This window comes from Panthera uncia, chromosome C2 (assembly GCF_023721935.1).
Source record: "Panthera uncia isolate 11264 chromosome C2, Puncia_PCG_1.0, whole genome shotgun sequence".
Lineage (NCBI taxonomy): Eukaryota > Metazoa > Chordata > Mammalia > Carnivora > Felidae > Panthera > Panthera uncia.
The window spans coordinates 71,486,121-71,504,819 of NC_064810.1; the positions used below are offsets into that span (position 1 = coordinate 71,486,121).

The 18,699-nt window shown below is 46.2% G+C and overlaps 1 long non-coding RNA gene across 1 annotated transcript; it reads left to right on the forward strand.

The window, feature by feature from the left end:
• The first annotated feature begins 13,006 nt into the window (after positions 1-13,006).
• On the forward strand, positions 13,007-14,210 carry LOC125921055 (uncharacterized). Its single transcript, XR_007457287.1, has 2 exons — positions 13,007-13,088; positions 13,783-14,210. It is a non-coding gene; the product is annotated as an uncharacterized LOC125921055 (long non-coding RNA).
• The last annotated feature ends 4,489 nt before the right edge of the window (positions 14,211-18,699 follow it).

Genomic DNA, 18,699 nt, shown 5'->3' on the forward strand with positions numbered 1-18,699 from the left:
TTGGCTCGGGTTAACTTTTAAAAAATGAGTTAGGAGAGGGAAAAGGAAGCCGAGGAGTTTCTGCAGACCAGACTGTTGGGTGGCAGGAGCAGAGTGTGGAGTGCAGTGCCACTGAGGTGATCTTAGAAAGGCTCCTGTCCTCTCCTTGAGCTACTGAGGTGAGAGATCTTAGAAAGGCTCCTGTCCTCTCCTTGAGCTGAGCACATCCAGGAAGAAACAAAACTTTAAAAGGAGTCAAGCCCCTCACCCAAGCCAGCATGGGAACACCTACCAGAAAGTGGTCTTGTCCTTTCCATTTTATTTAGGCGATCCTTTTCTTATGAACTTACACAACTTTTCTGGAGGAAAACACCCATCACATGTTATTGAGGGCTTCTGTTTCTGTTCATTCCCTTCTGATGCTTGTCAAGTTTTCACGTTGTACAATAAAAGTGAGTATACACTTCTCGGTGTGTTTTTTCTCTAATATTATTTCATATTCAGATTTTTTGTGTGTCAAAGGTCCTCGTGTTTGTCACTTTTAATTGTAATACTGTGTCCATTATGCAGGCGCATCGTAATTTGCCTCAGGGTGAACGTTTGTATCATTTCTAGTTCATTAGTATTAATAACATCAACATGGTTATTTTCATACCAATAGTTCTTTCATCCTTTCGTGTTTATTTGTTCCAGATGTGCTTCCTTACATGGAATGAACGGGCCATGGCTAGGACTCAGCTCTCGCTATTGCCAGATGACTCTCCAGAAAGACGCAACTGATTTATAGGGTCTCCAACGCCATTAAATATGCCATTTTCCCCAGCACAGAACTGTGCTATCACTGAGTTTTGTCATTTGTAGTCACTGTTGCCATGTCAAATTGGGGAAGCCAAAAACAGTTAGGAATATAAGATAGGAGTCAAGGGAGAGGATTTGCAAGATAAAACCAAGAAGCAGAATTGCGCAGAAGCTAAGACAAATGCTCCCCATGAGAGAAAGTGAATGATATTCATTTTGTGTGGCCACTTGTCCTGGGGGTATGTGATGGACTGACCTGAGTTGAAACTTTAGAGTCAGGGTGGGTCCCGCTTTGGCAAATTGTGTGGTGGAGCCTGAGGCTTGTTTCTGTCTTCGTATTTCTTCTCCTTTTTAGCAAGCCTATGCATCTTTCTGTGGATAGTTTACTATCTGCAATCCTTCTGTGCACTATCTTTGATTCCTTGTCCTGAGGTCTCTTCCCCCTGCTTTCTCAAGCAAAAATCAAAGCCCCTGGATCATAAAGGAGCTTTCTTCCCCAGCTTCTCTTCACCTACAGCACCCATAGCCCACAGGAAAGCATAGCAGAGTGGCTTCCAACTGCCATTCCTGGAAAAACAGCTCTTCCTGGTTGCATCTGGTCTGGCCAAGTTGACAAGAAATGAACTGAGCTTCTCAGAAGCTGCAGGGAGAGAGTGGTGGCCCAAGGAGCAGAAACAGTGGGTCAGAGGGAGAGCCCTGATACACACTTACTTGGACCCACCTCTGCCTTTGCCCACCTGTTCTCACCCACATGCAACTTTTTTCAGAGTGGTTTAGTACAGCCTAACTTTCATAGATCCCCTCAGGGACTGCTAGGCCAAATTTAGAGCCCGTACCAAGAAGTCTGTTAGCCACATGGTTGGCTACGTGAAGCCTGCAACATATGAAAAGTTATATTTAATATCCCTGGGAGAAGACCAAATATGGGAAAGCCGATTTGTGGGATGCAATTGCTCTTTTTGTAAGAAGCATCTCTGCCTAAGTGTTTGATGAACTCATAGCCCTCTAGAGTTGGGCTGCAGATTCTCTGGCTTTAATTAGATATGTGGACAAGCAGAGGCTTTAGAGGTAGAGGAACACTTCAGGATCCTCAAAGCCCTAAACAAGGTCATTGTCCTCCTGCCACATCTGATCAGCCTCTGACTGGCACCAGAGCAGACTGTGTGAACAAGTCTCATTCCGCCCAGCATCCCGTCCAGTGGCCTGACCGAGGGCTGGACTACAGCCCTCCTTTCCTCCTGAAAGGCTGGGATAGAGAGTGCAGAAGGAGAATGGTGATCTAATTTTCCACAGAGTTAGTCAACATCTTGGTCCCCACCATCGAGATACCTCTTTTTGTGAATATTTTGCTCATCTATGTGTTAGGTCCCAGGGCTTTTGAGTGAATTCTTCCTAGACAATCCCACTAAGTGTCTTAAAACACAGCCTAGCCTGCTTCCTTCACTCACCGATTCTGAGAAACGAAGCCATACCCAATCCCTTTCCTACCCTCTATGACTCCAGGCAGGCCAACATCAGATAAAGCCCTCCTATAGCCCTCAGAGTAAGGACCCCAAAAGTCCTCTGAAAGTCCTTCAGCTGAGTCTGAATTTGTTTAAGACACTGTGCTAGTCTCTGACACAGGCTGAAGAGGTTCTGAACACTGACCATTGCATTGAAAGAAGACTCAAAGGAAAGAGAAGGATAGTTAATGGACTCTCTTGAGCTTTCAACATGTACCCAGAGCAAAAGAAATAGGGGTAAATGAAGAGGAGAGATTAAGGCCTTCCCCCCCTTTTCTCCAGATACAGAGAGGCAAAGCAATAAGGCCACTGAATTCTGACCTTCTGGGGTTCAGCAGAACTCCACGGGTCAAATGAGAGCCCTGCCCAGGTCAATCCCCAGTCAGGATGTGACCCTTCTCCAGAGGGAGCAGATGATGTAGGCCTCCCCTTCCCACAAGGGAAGGGACACGAGCATCATACAGCAGTGGAGGATGAAGGGTGAAAAAAACATCATGAGGCCAAAGGGAGACACAAACACCCAGAACAGGTTTTGCAGAATTGGGTCAATGCTAAGTCAGCTGTTCAGACTGAACCAAACAGAGCTGATTCTCCTGGCCTTCCAGTCCTTGGTGAGGAGGAAATGGAAGTTAACAGCATAACCTATGCCCAGGTGAAGCTTCAGCACCACCAACGAGCAGATTCTACATTTGGAAAGCCTTGGCCCTCTCCTTGAACTTGGTTTTCAAGGTTGTGATGATGAGTCACCTCATTCTCCCGCATCAGCTTCTGTCTTTAACTATAGCCTGACGTGTCTGAACCCGAAAGCACCTCCAGAGCTGGAGCAGCCGTCATCTTCACACCACGGATGACTAATCATGGCCTGCTCACAGCCTCCTAATTATCACAAAACAAAAATGCTACATGCCTGAAAGCTGAGGTTTTGAGAACAGCGCGTTTGAAGAGCTGCAGAAGCAGCAGAGAGACAAGGTGGCAATGAGCTAACCTTTTGACAGGCCCTTGCAATCCTCGGAGGCACAGGCCAAGCAAGCAAGGACACAGATAGGGTTTTCTCCTTGGCAGGACTGCACTGTTAATATCGTGCATTACTAATGCCTCTGATTAGGTTCCCAGGCTCATTAAGACCTGTGTGCCTTTGACTGTTTCTCTTGGATCAGATTGGATTCCACTTTGCAGAGAATTGTCAGGACTTTCTCGTGTCCAGTGCTGGCCAGATATCATCTCTTGGCTTGACTTCTTCCTGAAGTTTCTCCCCTGTGCCTCTTGTCTGATGATGCAGGTTACGTTCCAGCATGCTGCCTGGCAGGCCCACTGCTCCCAGCTCAACCAAAACACTTGAACTCAACTTATACCCAAACTATGGTGGCACAGGACAGAGAAAGACATGGGAGCACAGCTAAGTCAACTTCTAAAAAGGAGAGAAGAGGAGCTCTTACCTTTTCTGATAATCAGACATATTATGAAGCCAACATGATAAAAAAACAGTAGTTGAAAAAACATACAAATAGGCCAACAGAAGAGAGAGCTCAGATACACTCATGTGTATGTCGGGAATTAATATCGAATGAAGGTGGTACCACAAATGGCGGGGGAAGGGAAGAGCATTTAGTAAATGGCATTTGGGAAATGGGCTCGCTACATGGAGAAAAAGAAAATTGGATCCCTCCTTAATGCCACACACAGAGAGGGTTCTGGGCAGTTTAAAGACCGCAGTATAAAAGGTTAAAGAAAAATAGTAGAAATAAAGTTCGTGAATTAAGTGAAGGGAAATATCTTTGTAATCTGGGAAAGCTCTTTTACAACCAAATTTCAAAAACATAAACCATAACACAAAATTTTATTAACTTGATCACATCGAAATTAAGGATTTCTAATCAACAAAAGAGCTCTTATCAACAAAAGATAACATTAACAGACTGATGCCAAAATAGGAATAGAAGCTGATAGGAAGAATATGCAAGGATCTTAAACATTTATGACAGCAGTAGAAAAGCAGGGGCAGGGGGGTGCCTGGGTGGCTCAGTTGGTTAAGCGTCCAACTTTAGCTCAGGTCATGATCTCGCGGTTTGTGGGTTTGAGCCCTGCGTCAGGCTCTGTGCTGACGGCTCAGAGACTGGAACCTGCTTTGGATTCTGTGTCTCCCTCTCTCTCTGCCCCTCCCCCGCTCACACTCTGTCTGTCTCTCTCAAAATTAAATAAGCATTAAAAATTTTTTTTAAAAAAGCAGGGGAAGGATATAAACACGCATCATACAGAACACAGAACTCCACAAACAAGTCAATTTTCCTGGGAAACAGATCCTGAGATGAAGAGCTGTGAACACCAGGCTTACTGCATTACATTTGAAAAATGCAAATTAAAACGACAAAGAGATATCACTGTTTGCCTTTTATATTAGCAACATATAGAAAGAAGGGTCACACCCAGTGGTGGCAGAGACGACATGATGGTGCTTGCACACCGCCCATGGGAAGACAGCAGAAAGGGGCACTGGTGAACATTCTGGGGGAACGATCTGGTGTTATGAGTCAGTGTATTTTTTCACTGAAAATTTTACACTATTTTCAGTGTAGCATACTAGCAATTCCTCTGCTAGGTATATATCCCAAGAAATCCTCATACAGCTCTGTGTTAGGAGACGTGCAAATCCTTCGTGTACACTCACTTGTAGTGGAAGTTGGGGGCTACCTGAGTTTCTGGTGCTGAGATCGAGAAATAAAATGTAATGAACACACACCATGGAGTACTATGCCGCAGGACTGAAGCAAATGATCAGTTGTACACATAGCAACGTGGATGCTTAAGGCAGTGAAATGAACAGGGGGACGGGTGCCTGGGTGGCTTAGCCTGTTAAGTGTCTGGCTCTTGACTTCTGCTCAGGTCATGATCTCATGGTTCTTGGGATTGAGCCCTGCATCGGGCTCTGTGCTGACAGCATGGAACCTGCTTGGGATCATCTATCTCCCTCTCTCTCTGTACCTCTCCCCCCCCCCCCAAAAAAAAAAACTAAACAAAAAAAAAAAAAAAAAAAGAACAGGGGGAAAAACAGTGAAAAAAGATAAGAAACAATGAGATAGAATATTTACATAAATTAAAAATACTGCAAAGAAATAGTATTTGTATAAAAGCATGCAAGCAGAAGGATGAAGAGACAAACACAAAAATCATTATGTGTGAGAGAGGGGGGTGGAATTTCAAGATGAGGAGTAAAAGGAATAAGGAAGTAAATAAATCCAAGAGAGGGGTCTCACAAGGATCAGTGATGCAAATATCCGGGACCCAAGTAGTCAGATTAACTCAACTCCCGACACCCACCTCCTAAAACAAGCCCCAGTGACAAACCCCACTTGAGCCTTGGGAAGGCAAACCTGTATTCTTCACCCTCTCTTTCTCTGAGATCTCTCCCGAAAGGTCACAGGCTGAGTCAGTGGAAAATTGCAGGGCTCTACCACACACAACTCCCTGCTTTTACCTGTGAATGAAATGACATCCACCTCCAATCTTCCGTGGGATGAAAAGGCTGGCACCTGGATCAAGGTTTATGCCTCTCTCAGGCAGAACGGATTTGTTCACAGGATGCCTTTTCATTTTCCATCCCATGAACTCTCCCACCTCTGATTGCAATCAAAGTCATCACCTTAACTGAGATGCCACAGACATAACTGCCGATGCCCCTCTTTGATCAGAACTGGTATGAAAGACAGAGGAAACACAGCTAAGTCAGAGTGATGTCTTAGATCTCGCCCACTTGGGAGAGTGCCCAGAATGGGGAGGTGACATTCATCCCACTGGGAAATGGGCTCACTTTGATCCACTGGTCTGGCAAGTCTTCTCTGCTAATGGGGAATGGGGAAAGTATGAAATCTATCCTGCATGACCCATCCGTCCCTGAAAAACTGGAGATCCTGAGAAGAATAATGAGGCTTATCAGTCGGTCTTGAGTTCCATTCCCCATGGTGGCTATTCCAAACCTTGACTGCTGTCCCTGAAGTCCCCAACTCTATCCCATAAGCAACTGAGGACCAAGGTCAGGTTACCCATTCAAAGTGAGGAACACAGAGATTAAGATCCAGGGATGCAGAGAAGAGCTGATCTGGGCAGACTGAGAGAACTGCGTTGTAAGGCGGAACCAGAATCTCAAGATGGCCAAAAATACTGCTCTCAATCTTCTGATTGGCAGGAGGCCCTGACTCCCAGGTTAACCCTTAGTTGCCCAGACTACACCTTCTTCAGTTATCATTACATGAAAGGTCTCTTTGAGGCACCAGCATATGTTCCACAAACAAGTGTCTGTAGCAAATAGGATCCCCAGGAAAATAAGATGCCCACGATACACGGTAAAGGAGTTTGCATGGCTACCATTTTTATTGTGTTTCCTTCTGGGTCTAGAAAGTAAACTTCTGTGCCTGCTTTAAGACTTTTAACTCTGGAAATCTCATGGTAATGCTGGATCTTGCTGTTTTAAAGTCTTTCTAAGGACAGAAGTTGGCTGGCAAATGTATAAAATGCCTTCACAGTAGGCCCTCTGCAAATGTTATTGCCCTTCCCCACCACCGTTTTCCTTCTTCCTTGTAGGTAATAGTTGAGGAGTCACACTGGAACCCAGAAGATCTGGTTGTTGTTCTTGGCTCTGACATCTTTTCACAGAATGATCTCGGGCAAGCAGCTCTCCCTTCCCCTAGCCTTCTGCTTTCCTGACTCTGGCTTTTCATGTTTCGAATTGGAGTTAGTAAAATCTATCTTGGTTGTGGCCAGGTTAGTCCCCATCCCCTTTTCTCCAGCCTCGAGAGAATCAAAATATTAGATTTTAATTTTTTTAACAGAAAACTGTAAAGAAGTATAAGGTTAGCCTAATCCTACATTCTAGGTCAAATCTGTTGGTGTTAAAAAGATAAGATGTTAGAAAACAGAAGCGACATAAAAACATACAAAGTGACAACTGAAAGTCACTTTCTCCCATTCCCACTGTCCACAGCAGTTAACTACTTTCCCAAAGTAATTTCATCCAGAAAAATTATGCATAATACTTACATATATTCTTTTATTGATTGATTGATTGATAATTTTTAAATGTTTACTTATATTTGAGAGAGAGAGACAGAGCATGAGCAAGGGACGGACAGAGACAGAGACAGAATCTGAAGCAGGCTCCAGGCCGCAGTCAGACGTCCAACTGACTGAGTCACCCAGGCACCCCTCTTTTTTTTAAATATGTGGAAGTGATGATCAAACTATCTATGGTATTCCCTAATTTGCTCTTTTTCAACCTATATCTTTCATGTATATACAAACCTACTTTATTCTTTATAACAGCTCAATAATATTTTACCAAATGGACTCCTAATTCATGCCAGGGGGATCGTGAATTTCTCTTCTTCTGAGAACACCAGTTCCTCCTCTTGCTCTTTGATTTCCTCCCAAGAGTCAGAGTAGGTCAGGAGCTGAGATTCAGGGTCCAAAGGAGATGGAGAAGTCCCCACACACCCAAATGTTTAGGGCAAAGGTGCTGTGAAACTGTCATGAGTGACAGCGTTTGCTTCCCCTTCTGGAGAAAATGGCCAATTTGCCACATATGTTGATGGCTGAACATTTTGATTTTTTTAAAGTTTATTTTATTTTTGAGACAGAGAGAGACAGAGCATGAACGGGGGAGGGCCAGAGAGAGAGGGAGACACAGAATCTGAAACAGGCTCCAGGCTCTGAGCTGTCAGCACAGAGCCCGACGCGGAACTCGAACTCACGGACCGCGAGATCATGACCTGACCCGAAGTCAGACCCTTAAACGACTGAGCCACCCAGGCGCCCCTGAACATTTTGGACAAATGTCAGTGTTTTCAAATGATGAAATTTCAGATTTGGAAAGAACCAAAGGTCCTTTGGCTTAACTTCCTCGAACCCACTGCAGGAATCACTTCTACAAGCTTCTGTATTATCACTTATTTACTATCACCATACCATACCAACAACAGCTTTTACTAGCAGAAAATTCTATTTTTTGCAAACCGGCTCCCATGCAATGCATCTGCCAGACTCTAGGACAAGACAAACGAGACACAGTTCCTGACCTCAACGAACTCCCCGGCTAGCTGGTGATGTGTGTGTCTGACGGTGTGCTATGAGGGGCTGGAGGGTCAGGAAGGCTTCCTGAAAGAGGAGATGCCTGAACTGAGCTCTGGGTGAAACTGAGATGGAGGAGCACCACTCAAGGCAGAGCAACAACATGGGCAGAAGCGCAGAGGTGTGAGAACACAGCAGTTTGGGAGATCAGTGTCTGCAAGTGGGAGGGAGAGAGAGATGTAGGCAGGGCCAGAACAGGAAAGGCCTCAAATGGCCCTGTTGAGGTATTTAGATTTTACTTTGAGGGCATGAGGGAGCCATTGAAAGAATTCTAAAATCCCACGCTGATTAGATTTGCCTTGTAGACAATTATTCTTACAGTGGTGCAGAAAGTGGCTTGGAGGAATAAGAATGCTGTAAGACAGATCAGCTAGGAGACTATTTGGAACATACTTGAAAAGCAAATATAGAGAAGACTAGCCATAAAAGACATTAAAAAGGAGCTGCCAGAACTCAGTGACCAGATGGCTACACTGAGACTTGGGTGACTGGGTGGGTGGGGCATCCTCATCCGAGAGAGAGAACAGGATAAGGAGCGGGATTGGGGGTGAAGACAATGAGTTCCATCTGGGGCACGGGGAGGGTGACTATCCAGGCTGATCTTCAAGGAAGATGAATATGTGGGTCAGGAGTTCAAGGAAGGGAACTGGCCATGATGCAGACTCTGTCGAAGGAAGAGGGACAGAGGGTCAGCCTGTGAGGGAGTGAATCACCAAGGAGAGGGTGGACTGTCGGGTGGGAAGAGGGAGGGGCCATCTGTGAGTCTCAACCATCTTTTGTGAAGATTTCCTCTGAGTGCCTCAGAATTAGTACCAATTAAGAGCAGCCTCTTGTCCCAAAGCAATATGACAAGTCAAGAGAAGAGCAATTAGAGAAAAAAAGCAGTGCAGAGAGAGGACCCGGATTTTTAGGTGTCCCTTTGTGGGCAGTGACATCAAAGGAGTCTGAAGGGCACCCCATGAAAGAAAAGAGGAAGGCTTCCAGAGGAGGTCTGCTTGACATAGCTTTTTGTTTCTTTGAGACAGCTCTCAGGACACGGCCTGTACCCCGACCCCGCCCTTGGGTCCCACGTGAAGCCACAGGCTTCCCGGGGGGTGTCCACTTGAGCCTGCCACAACCTTCCTCCCTGGCTGCTCCAGTCTTCTGCACACTGGAGGCCCCATTAAATCTTTGTGAGTTACAGGCATGAGGCGCACCAAGGCCTGATCAAGCCAAATCACGTGTAAAGCTGTCTCCTGGCTGTGAGGAATAAAAATCAATATTTTAAAATCTGAATTATTCAGATGCTGTATCCCCAGAGGTGATTCATAACCCGAGGAGCGCCTCAGTTGGAGAACAGCAACTGAGGATTTGTGTGAACATGGCTTAGCCTACAATTCCTCCTGCAATCAGTCAAGGACCAACAAAAGATAAAATAACAGAATTGTTCCTACACGTTGTCCTGAGGAGAGCCCGGAGGAGAAGTCTAGACTGTCATAATAAGAAGCAACTTGCCCTAATGAGGGAGCAGAGGGTTCCCTGGGCTCTCTAAGTGCTGGTGTCGAGAATTCGTGGGTCCTTTGCACAAGGGAGGGCAGGTTAAGCTGGGGAGGGGGGATTATTCCAAGCATTCCCTTTTAGAGTAAAATGTAAGAGCTTTCCTGAGAAAAGTGACAGTAGTCTGACATCCCTGACCCGAAAACACCACATCATGTAGGTTCTTAAACCTGCTGACGGGGCTGGTCAGGGTGTGTGCTATCAAGACCATGAGCCGATGACTAGACTGGCACAGGGGAGAAGGTGAAGGTGAAGTTGAAGTGTGGATAGTTGGTGGGAACTCATCTCATGAACGGAGGACGCACTAAAATCCGTTCTAGAGAGAGGGAGGCAGCCTGGCACAGTGCGTATTCCTGGAACTTGGGTGAAAAACTGAGTTGGGGGTCCTTGGCTCCACCACTGTGTGACCTTGGAGAAGACAATTATTTTCTCAGCTTCAGTTTCTGTAAAACTAAAGTGCTGATCATAATCTCCAACTTCTGGGGTTCTTGGGAAGATCGGACGAAATTAAGATATAAAAAAGCCCTTCGCTATTCCCTCAAACCATGGGTAGGTTAGGATATTTGGTTACTATAGCAGAGACCCAAGTGACGATGGCTTAAACAACATAGAGGTTTATTTCTGTCTCGTATAAAACCCCAAGCTGGCATGGCAGCTCTGGTCTGAGAGGTCGCCAGAGGCCCTACTCTCCTTCGCATGTTCTAAGAAGGCTCCCCACCACTGCCACATTGCAGCCAGTAGAAGGGACAAAGGGGCAATGGGAGGGTAAGCCCCTTCCCCGTGATTCAGAATTTGATACCTTACTTCCTCTCGTCTCCCATTGGCCAGAATGCGGTCACACAGTCACATCCAGCCGTAGAACAGGCTGGGAAATGTAGTCACTTTCTGAGAAGCCACATACTCAACTGAAAATTCTGTGATTATGCAATAAGAGGGGAAGGCTATAATTATACAGTCCCTGCCAACCCTCCTTTGTTCATCTAATGACTTTTTAATACCCAGATCTGAGATTTAGGTCACTTCCTCGGGAGGCCTTCCCGGGCCCTCCAGGCCCCTTCGTTTTCTCCCATCTCCTCCATGATACTTGTTGCACCTGTGGTTTTGGTTTGCTGTTGTCCTGACTAGAATGTAAATTCCACAAGTGTGGGGCTATGTCTGGCCTCCCGTCTGCAGTCTCCCTATTACCAACCCAGAGTTAGACACAGAGTGGATGGGCCATATGTCCATGCTGACCAACTAACTTGGTGCTCTCCCCTGAGGGCCTGAGAGTTCCTCAGGGTGGAACTCCATAGCTCTGAGGCCACCAACCAGTGCTCTCCAACCCAGGATTTGCTTGGGAAAGAACGGATACCTCCTGCTACTTCCCAGTCAATGGGGGGTGGCTGCCCACTGAGAGGACATCACATGGGAACTTCATTTTACCCCTTAGTCTTCTCTTTGTGTTTGTATTCCATCAGAGTCCCTGAGCAAGCAACTGTACCTTTCCTAATAAACCCTTGCTCTGCAGTGCTGTTACTCAGGATCTGGGAACGAACAGAGAAGGTTGGGAAAAGAGCTCTCCACAGCACTGTGGCCAGAACTGATGACACAAGGAGAGACTGGGTTTTCTACTCTCAGCCTCTGGAATGCAACTGCCAAGCCTGATCCTGCCTTCGGGCAAGAGGGAAGGAACTGCCGTGGAGGGGGTCCCTGGGCAGTTGGCCTGCACCTGCTGTGGGGACAAATGTCTGCCGTGAGTGTGGGCCTGTATGAACACACTGTCTGGTCCCTGTGGAGCTGCTTGGGGCTCCACTTTAGTTACCTCCAGCTCACCCTGGTTTTGTCACACACCTCACCATTTTCTCAGAAATTTTCCACCGAGCTCATTTTCTTTGTCACGAGGGTGCCTTTGAGGGAATCCCATCAAATATGACTCTGGTTCCTGTGTGGAGTGGAGGGCTGTGCCCTAGGATTGACCACCAGGCCATCAGACACATTCTAGTCACCCTCCACAGTTTCCTTGGATTGGAGCTAGAAGACACTAAGCTTGGGCTCTGAGAGGCCAGTCCTTTCTGGCAGTCTCCAGAGCTGCTGAAGGGGCAAGTCACCTGAGACCAGGCCCCAGGGGTTGCTGGGTGCTCAAATTACATGGATCTACAAAATGAGCCTATTCAAGAGCCAAGTTCAAATTTGCCTGCTTGTATTTTTCCAGAGAGTCGGGGAGGGAGCAGCCATATCCTGCCAGCAGCCCCTGCAAACGCTGCTCCCCCCCCAACCGCCCCCCCCCCTCCCGCCATGCCTGGTATCAAGGAAATCTTTTCCCTCCCAGCTGTGGCCACCAGACTGACCTGGGAACAAACACGACTGAAACTTCATTCCACAGCGGGTTTCTCCCCATAAAATGGCTGTGTCCCTTTAAGTCCCTGCAGCTCTCCCCTCCTGGACTAGCTGTAGGTTAAATGAATCAAGTGATCAGACTTTTCTCACTGGGGGTGCTGGGCTGGAAATTCCTCGTACTTGCTTCAGCGTGTGTACAGGAACAAAGAGCAGTTAAGAAGGGATTAACTTTTCCCTCTGTTGGTTTCTCTCTTCTTTCTCAGAATAATTCCACTTCTAACTCAGGGACTTAGGTTCATCTCAGGGCCCTGCTTCTTCCTTGACTATCCATTACAGTTCCAAAAAGTTTCCTGGCTGCCTCGGTCTTCCCTGGGCCCAACATGGGGAACAAGCATCTCCGTGGGTGGCTTTCTCAGCATGGCTTTTTGTATCCCTGACTCCTGGCTTCATCCATTTATTTCCAGCACGAACCCTGGACTGGTCTTCTGTATATACCAAATAACACTCTATTAATAATGTTAGGTCCCCAAGTAGCCTTCTCTTCTGGGAAATAAATATGCTGATCAACTCATAAGTGATGAGTTTTGACAGCAAAAGGTGATAGAAAGAACACTGATTTGGGAGTTAGGATTTCTGGATTCTCATCCTATCTCTTGGCACTAACTAGTGTGTGACCTTGAGAAAGTCACTTCTCTTGGCTGAGCCTTACACTCCCCTCTGTGATGTAAGAGGTTCCTTCTAGTGCTAACATTCTAGTGTCCATATTAACTAGTCATGCAATCCCCGTGACACTTGATCATCATGAACATGCACAAATGAAGACTGGACCTGGGGACCAAGGTGATCACAATAATGAACAGGGTACCAAAGCACCTGTCCTCAGTAGCCAGTTACCCCAGACTAGATCTTGCTCTATCTGTGCTCTCCATGGAAAAGAATCTAATGAATGGGAGCCAAATGGCAATTGGGACCAGACTCAGAATGGACACAGAATCAGACCAGAGGCCTAATATCCCAGGATCTATGCCATTCCACTGTTATTCCCAAAGGGTCACAAGGTGTTTTTTTAGTCCCATGCTACATAGAGCTCTGAACTAGAATCAACTGATGCCTGAGACAAAACTGGGGTGGGGGCAAGACTCAAGACAAAGCACTATATACCTTGCTCAGTTCTCTTTGAGGTCACTGCAGACAGAACAATACCACTCCCACAGGCCCTGGGACTGTTCCACATTAGGCTTACACCTCCCAGGCACTGGCATGGCTGAAAAGGCAGGTTTGGCTGTGCTAGGAACAAGTGATGTTTGCACTCAGCAACAATATCACCCAGCAGCCATGTGTCGGTGACTTCAGCTTTCCAAAAACCTGGAAAAAAAAATCTGCTCTCCAAACAAATGTGAAATATTTGCAAGTTTTCAAAAGGAGCTGGGTCTGTTTTCTATAGGATTGAGAGAGAGAGAGAGAGAGAGAGAGAGAGAGAAAGGAGCTGTAAATGTGGTAATTAGAAGCACACGTTTCTTCCATTCTTTTAAAGCAATGAAGATGTTGTAAGGCTTGCCGATCGGACTTCTCTGTGAGAAGGACCATTTGGGGACACGTGGATTTGGCAAAGAAACTCAGGAAGGCAGGCTCTGCCTCGGCAGGGAAGCGGCAGACCTGCAGCAGCCAGGATGTCTCTTCTGGAAGCATGGTGGTGCCCGGTAAACAGTCGCCTTCAGGATTGGCCCAGGACGTGTGTTTGGTGGGAAGACGCGGTGGTTAGGAAAACGTCCTTGAGAGGGGTGCTTTAGATTGTTATCCAGTTCTCAAGAAGACGCCATGGCCATCTTGTGGTCCCAGCATCAGCGTGAGGAAGTTGTGTCCTGAGCCTAATCTCAGTAGTCCTCAGCCCCCGGTACTGCAGACAGACCACTGGCGTTTGTCCAGTCTCCCTCAATGGAGAGAATAAAGAGTGAATCATGACTACCTCCCACATTCATACAGCCCTGGCTGTACTAGAAACATGCCAAATAGGAAACTGGTTGCTAAAACTTATTTGGCCAAACTTGTTTGTGTTATTGTGTTATGACCTCCAAAGATCTGGCTAATCCAGGTAGCACTGGAACAAAGCAGCTCGACCTTTCACTACATGGATATGCCTTCCTGTTGGCTTTATTTGACTTAAAACATAACTATGTTAGGTTTATTACAAATATTAAGCTAACAGTTTGTTATGCAAACAAAACCTATAATCATTAATTTTGGTCATGTTTAAACCAATGATTCACATCCATGGCTCAACGTTGGTATAACCAGGGAAGCTTTATAAAAATTCCCATGCCTTAGGCCCACCCCCAGAAAATCTATTTTAATTGATTTGGAGTGGGGCCTGGGCATTGATTTTTTTTTTTAAAGCTCCCCAGATGATTCTAATTGCAGCCAGGATTGGGAACCATTGTTCTGAATGATGCCTGAGAAATGTGCTAATTTAGTGTGTGTGTGTGTGGGGAGGGTGGGGGTGGGGGGGAGACAGTCAAATGAGATCTTAGTTTGAATTTGGCTGGCTTGTTTTATCTGTGTTCAGCCCAGTATCTGGATAGGAACAAAGCCAAGATTATAGTGCAGTTACGTAAGGTTTGGAGGGTTAGCCATTTCTCCCAAAACTGACTCATTACTGTATGTATATTTCACCTAAAGCAGTAGTTTGGAAATATTCGAGTGGGAACCTCATGTTTTGTGAATATAGTTAGCATCCATTAATAGTCAATAATAATCCATCTATGATCTAAGTGGATGGGACACACAAAAAAAATTCTCACATTTAAAACAATCTGCACTGGAAATGTTTCTGGTAATACCCCCTCATAATAAGCTGAAAGGCACAGATTTAGATTATATATGTATATATATTATATTATATTATATTATATTATATTATATTATATATTATATTTATATTTATGCCTTGAATTTCAAGACATTACTCTAGTGATTTACAATGACTCGAGACTCAAATCATCAGGTCTTGCCCCTGAGATAAACTTCTGGTTCCGTGTGTCTGGAGGTGGAGTGGGGAAGGCAATTCAGGTAGCAGAGGAGAAGTGAACAAAGGACAATGACTGAGTAGGCAGATTTAAGCTCGTTAGGGACCTGAGACAGATCACCTCTCCGTAGGATCTTTGAGAGCTGCAAAGGGTTGGAGACTTTGTTTTCCCTTCCCTGGCAGAGTCAGGTCCATTAGCTCTCTGGCTGCCTCTTGGTGCTTAATTTGTTTTTTCTAACACAAGGGAGGGGACGGTGCATTCCAAAAGATAGAGGACAGCTAAGGGAGATCAGTCCTCTTTATAGGATGTCATTAAGCATATGGTGCCTCGCGGGGGGATGGGGAAGGCCATTAACAAAGAGCCAAGAGAGAGATTAGCTCATAGAATAAAAGGCAGTTGAGAGCAGTGAGCCAGATACTGGAACAGCTGCCAGGTAGAGACCCAAGCTTGGGAATCAAAGCCCCAGTCTAATTGTGTGTTTAAAGAGTTGTCATCTTTTGCATGTATAAGGGTAAATAAAGTGTTAGGAACTGCTCTCAGGAAGTAGAAGCATTCAAGTCACAGAGGACCAAAATCCAGAAACCTTCAGTACCTAGGGTCATTTCTCTGGGGCTGATTCCAGGACAGCCCCCCACGGGGCCTGGGCCTAGGTGTTAAGAGTACAGGCTGAAGTACTCAGGGGCTACCTGATTCCACTTGTGCAGAGGCTAGAAGCTGACATTTAGGGCTTGAATAGTGCTCCTTTTACAAGTAAATGACAACCTGGAGAAAGGACTAACTATGCTGGGTGCCTGACATTTTCAAACTGACTCTATTCAAAGAGATCCAGAAGATTAACTTTCACTCCCATCAAGCTCTGACCCAGCCTCAGTAGAAAGGGAATCCCCTAGACCCACTGTGGTTCCTGAATGATATTTAGTCATGGCCTTGGCTTAGCCTGGCCTTCCTCCCCAAGGTCTGTGTCTTTGGTGGGATTCTCAGAAAGGCTTTGGCTGAGGCTTTTAGACTGTGAATAAGCCAAGAGGATCTAATCAGCAGTGTAAACCGAATACCAGAAAGATAAGGTGAGAAAGGGGCTGTGTAATTGCAGACTGAGGCAGAACTTTATGAGACTGAAGCCCGGGGAGGTCCTGTTTCACATGGCCTTTGCCTGACGGCCGTGGATTAAACCCCTACCCACACTGGAGGCTGAACTCAACTCCTTTACCGAAGAAGCAAGATGTCAGTTGCTATTATATACAAGTAGATCCCTATCTGCCAATCTGAGGTCGATCTCCTTCTGCAATCTCTGACCTGCTCCAGACAGTGCAAACCACTGTGCTCCCTAAGCAGGGCTCCCTTGCTTCCTAAGCTCTTCCCTGTGCTCCCTAAGCAGGGCCTTCCCGGGATGTCAGTGAGCTTGTTGCCTTGGACTGTGGTTGGCAGGAAAAGCAAACGTCCCAGGCTACAATAGACCAGTGTCTCCCTTCCCCTTCATCCTCAGCAGCGCGAGGCTCTTGGCAAACTATTAAATGAACCTGTGTGTCCGTGTATTCCATCTATCATCTCTAGTAAACACTGAAAGCCAAAGGATAGGAAGGAAGCAATCGAGAGACAGAGAAAGAGGTATTAGGTGATAAGTGGGGTAAAAGCATAGTCTTGAAATGTATTAAACTATTCACAGCAAGTTAAATTCTCTCACTCCCCACATTCGCAAAGGAGGAAGTGCAGCCTTGGCTGAGCCCAGGGGACTGAGATCAAGAATCACAAGAGCTGTCTTCTGTCTAACCGACCATGTGGCCTGGGGCAAGTCCCTCTCCTCTTCCGGGCCTCAGTTTCCCCTTCCCATGAAAGAAGAAGATTACACTAAATGACCTTTCAAGGTCCTTATACCCCTGTCACCTTGTAATTTTATACATCTATTGCCACAATACCAAGGTACTGGAGAAGGGAACCACCTGCAGCTGGAGGGCCCAGAATGCACCAGGCCTGCACTTACCCACCAGCCCTTGGCCCTGGAGGACCCAAGCGAGATTCAGCTTAAAAACAGTGTTGCAAATGCCAGACCACAGCTGCACAAAATAGGAAAAATCTTGTTAGGAAATGACCACAGCCCCCTGGAGCTGTGGAAAACATTGCCTCAGACAGAAAGGACTTTTCCAGTGGAAAGAAAAAATCATGAGTATTGTGTCTGCTAAGGCTGTCTGCCCAGGCACTTCTCACTGAACCCTGCCTACTCAAGTCCTCGGCTCTGGGGCAGTGCTTTTCCACCCGATGCTGGTCCTAATGACAACTGCAGGCTCTCTCCTCTTCTGGCCCCAGGATTCACACTTGGAAGTCATTTTCAAATTCATCTTTGGGCTGTCTGAGGTCTAAATGCTTCCTCCAGAGGCAAAATCACAAAATGCTTTCATTAGAATGGGTCTTAGAAATCATCTTGTGATCCTAACTGAATCCCCCATCTGTGGAGAAACAGACATGCCCCAGGAAGAAAGGCCTTGCTGAAGGTCACATGGGGAGTTCAGGGGAAAGGGGTCCTGATGCCCACTTTAGGGTTCTATTTCTGCAGTGCCTCTAGCCCCAGGGCCAATTCTCTGCTACCTTCTCATGGCAGGTGTTTCCAAACCAGTCAGACTTCCAACCAGCTAACCCACCTGCAAGTGCTTTCCATGAACTTAGGACAACGCACTCTGCTGCAAACAATAATTATTATGTTTTTTACCGTCCCATACAACAGCAAACACCTTTTTGGCACAGAGCAGAGTTCGCCTGCATCTTTTGAGTTTTCCATCTATCTCTGGAACTGAAACTTAGTGCTCCACTTACTCCTTGAAAAGCATCTAGAGTTAGAGTTGCCCGTTTTCGAGTGGGTCAGATCACAGTTTGGGGCAGGGGGGCTTCGGTCTGGGTGGTGCTCAGCCCATGCAGGGAGCATGTCAAGCAGAGAAAAGGCTATCAGCCAGCTCGGGTGTCTGCCCCGGCATAGGCCTGTCTGCTGCAGCCACGCCTCCTCTCCATGAGGTTCCAAGCCTGGTCCAAGCGGACCAATATAAAACAGATCGTTAAGAACTTTAAAAATACTCATATGCCTAAAATTATATTTGGGATCTATTTGGATGAAATAAAATTTATTATTAAAATGAATTTCACCTGTTTCTCTGTTCATATAGCTACTAAAAACCTTAAAAACATACATGTGACTCATTATGTTTCTGTTGGATAGCCCTGATAGAGAGAAACCAGTTTCTCAATATTTTGCTGTATTTCTTCCATTTTGTGTGCTCCTGTCTTTGAGGAGCCCGGCTCCTGGTTAAAAACCTCTGTGTGCTCCTGGTTAAAAACCTCTGTGTGATTTTTCCAGCCTGACCCTAGGCAGTTAGGAAGGCTTTCCCCGGCAGGCAGGCCTCACCCAGGCCTCACCGGGAAGGCAGCCCTGCCCACACCAGCCT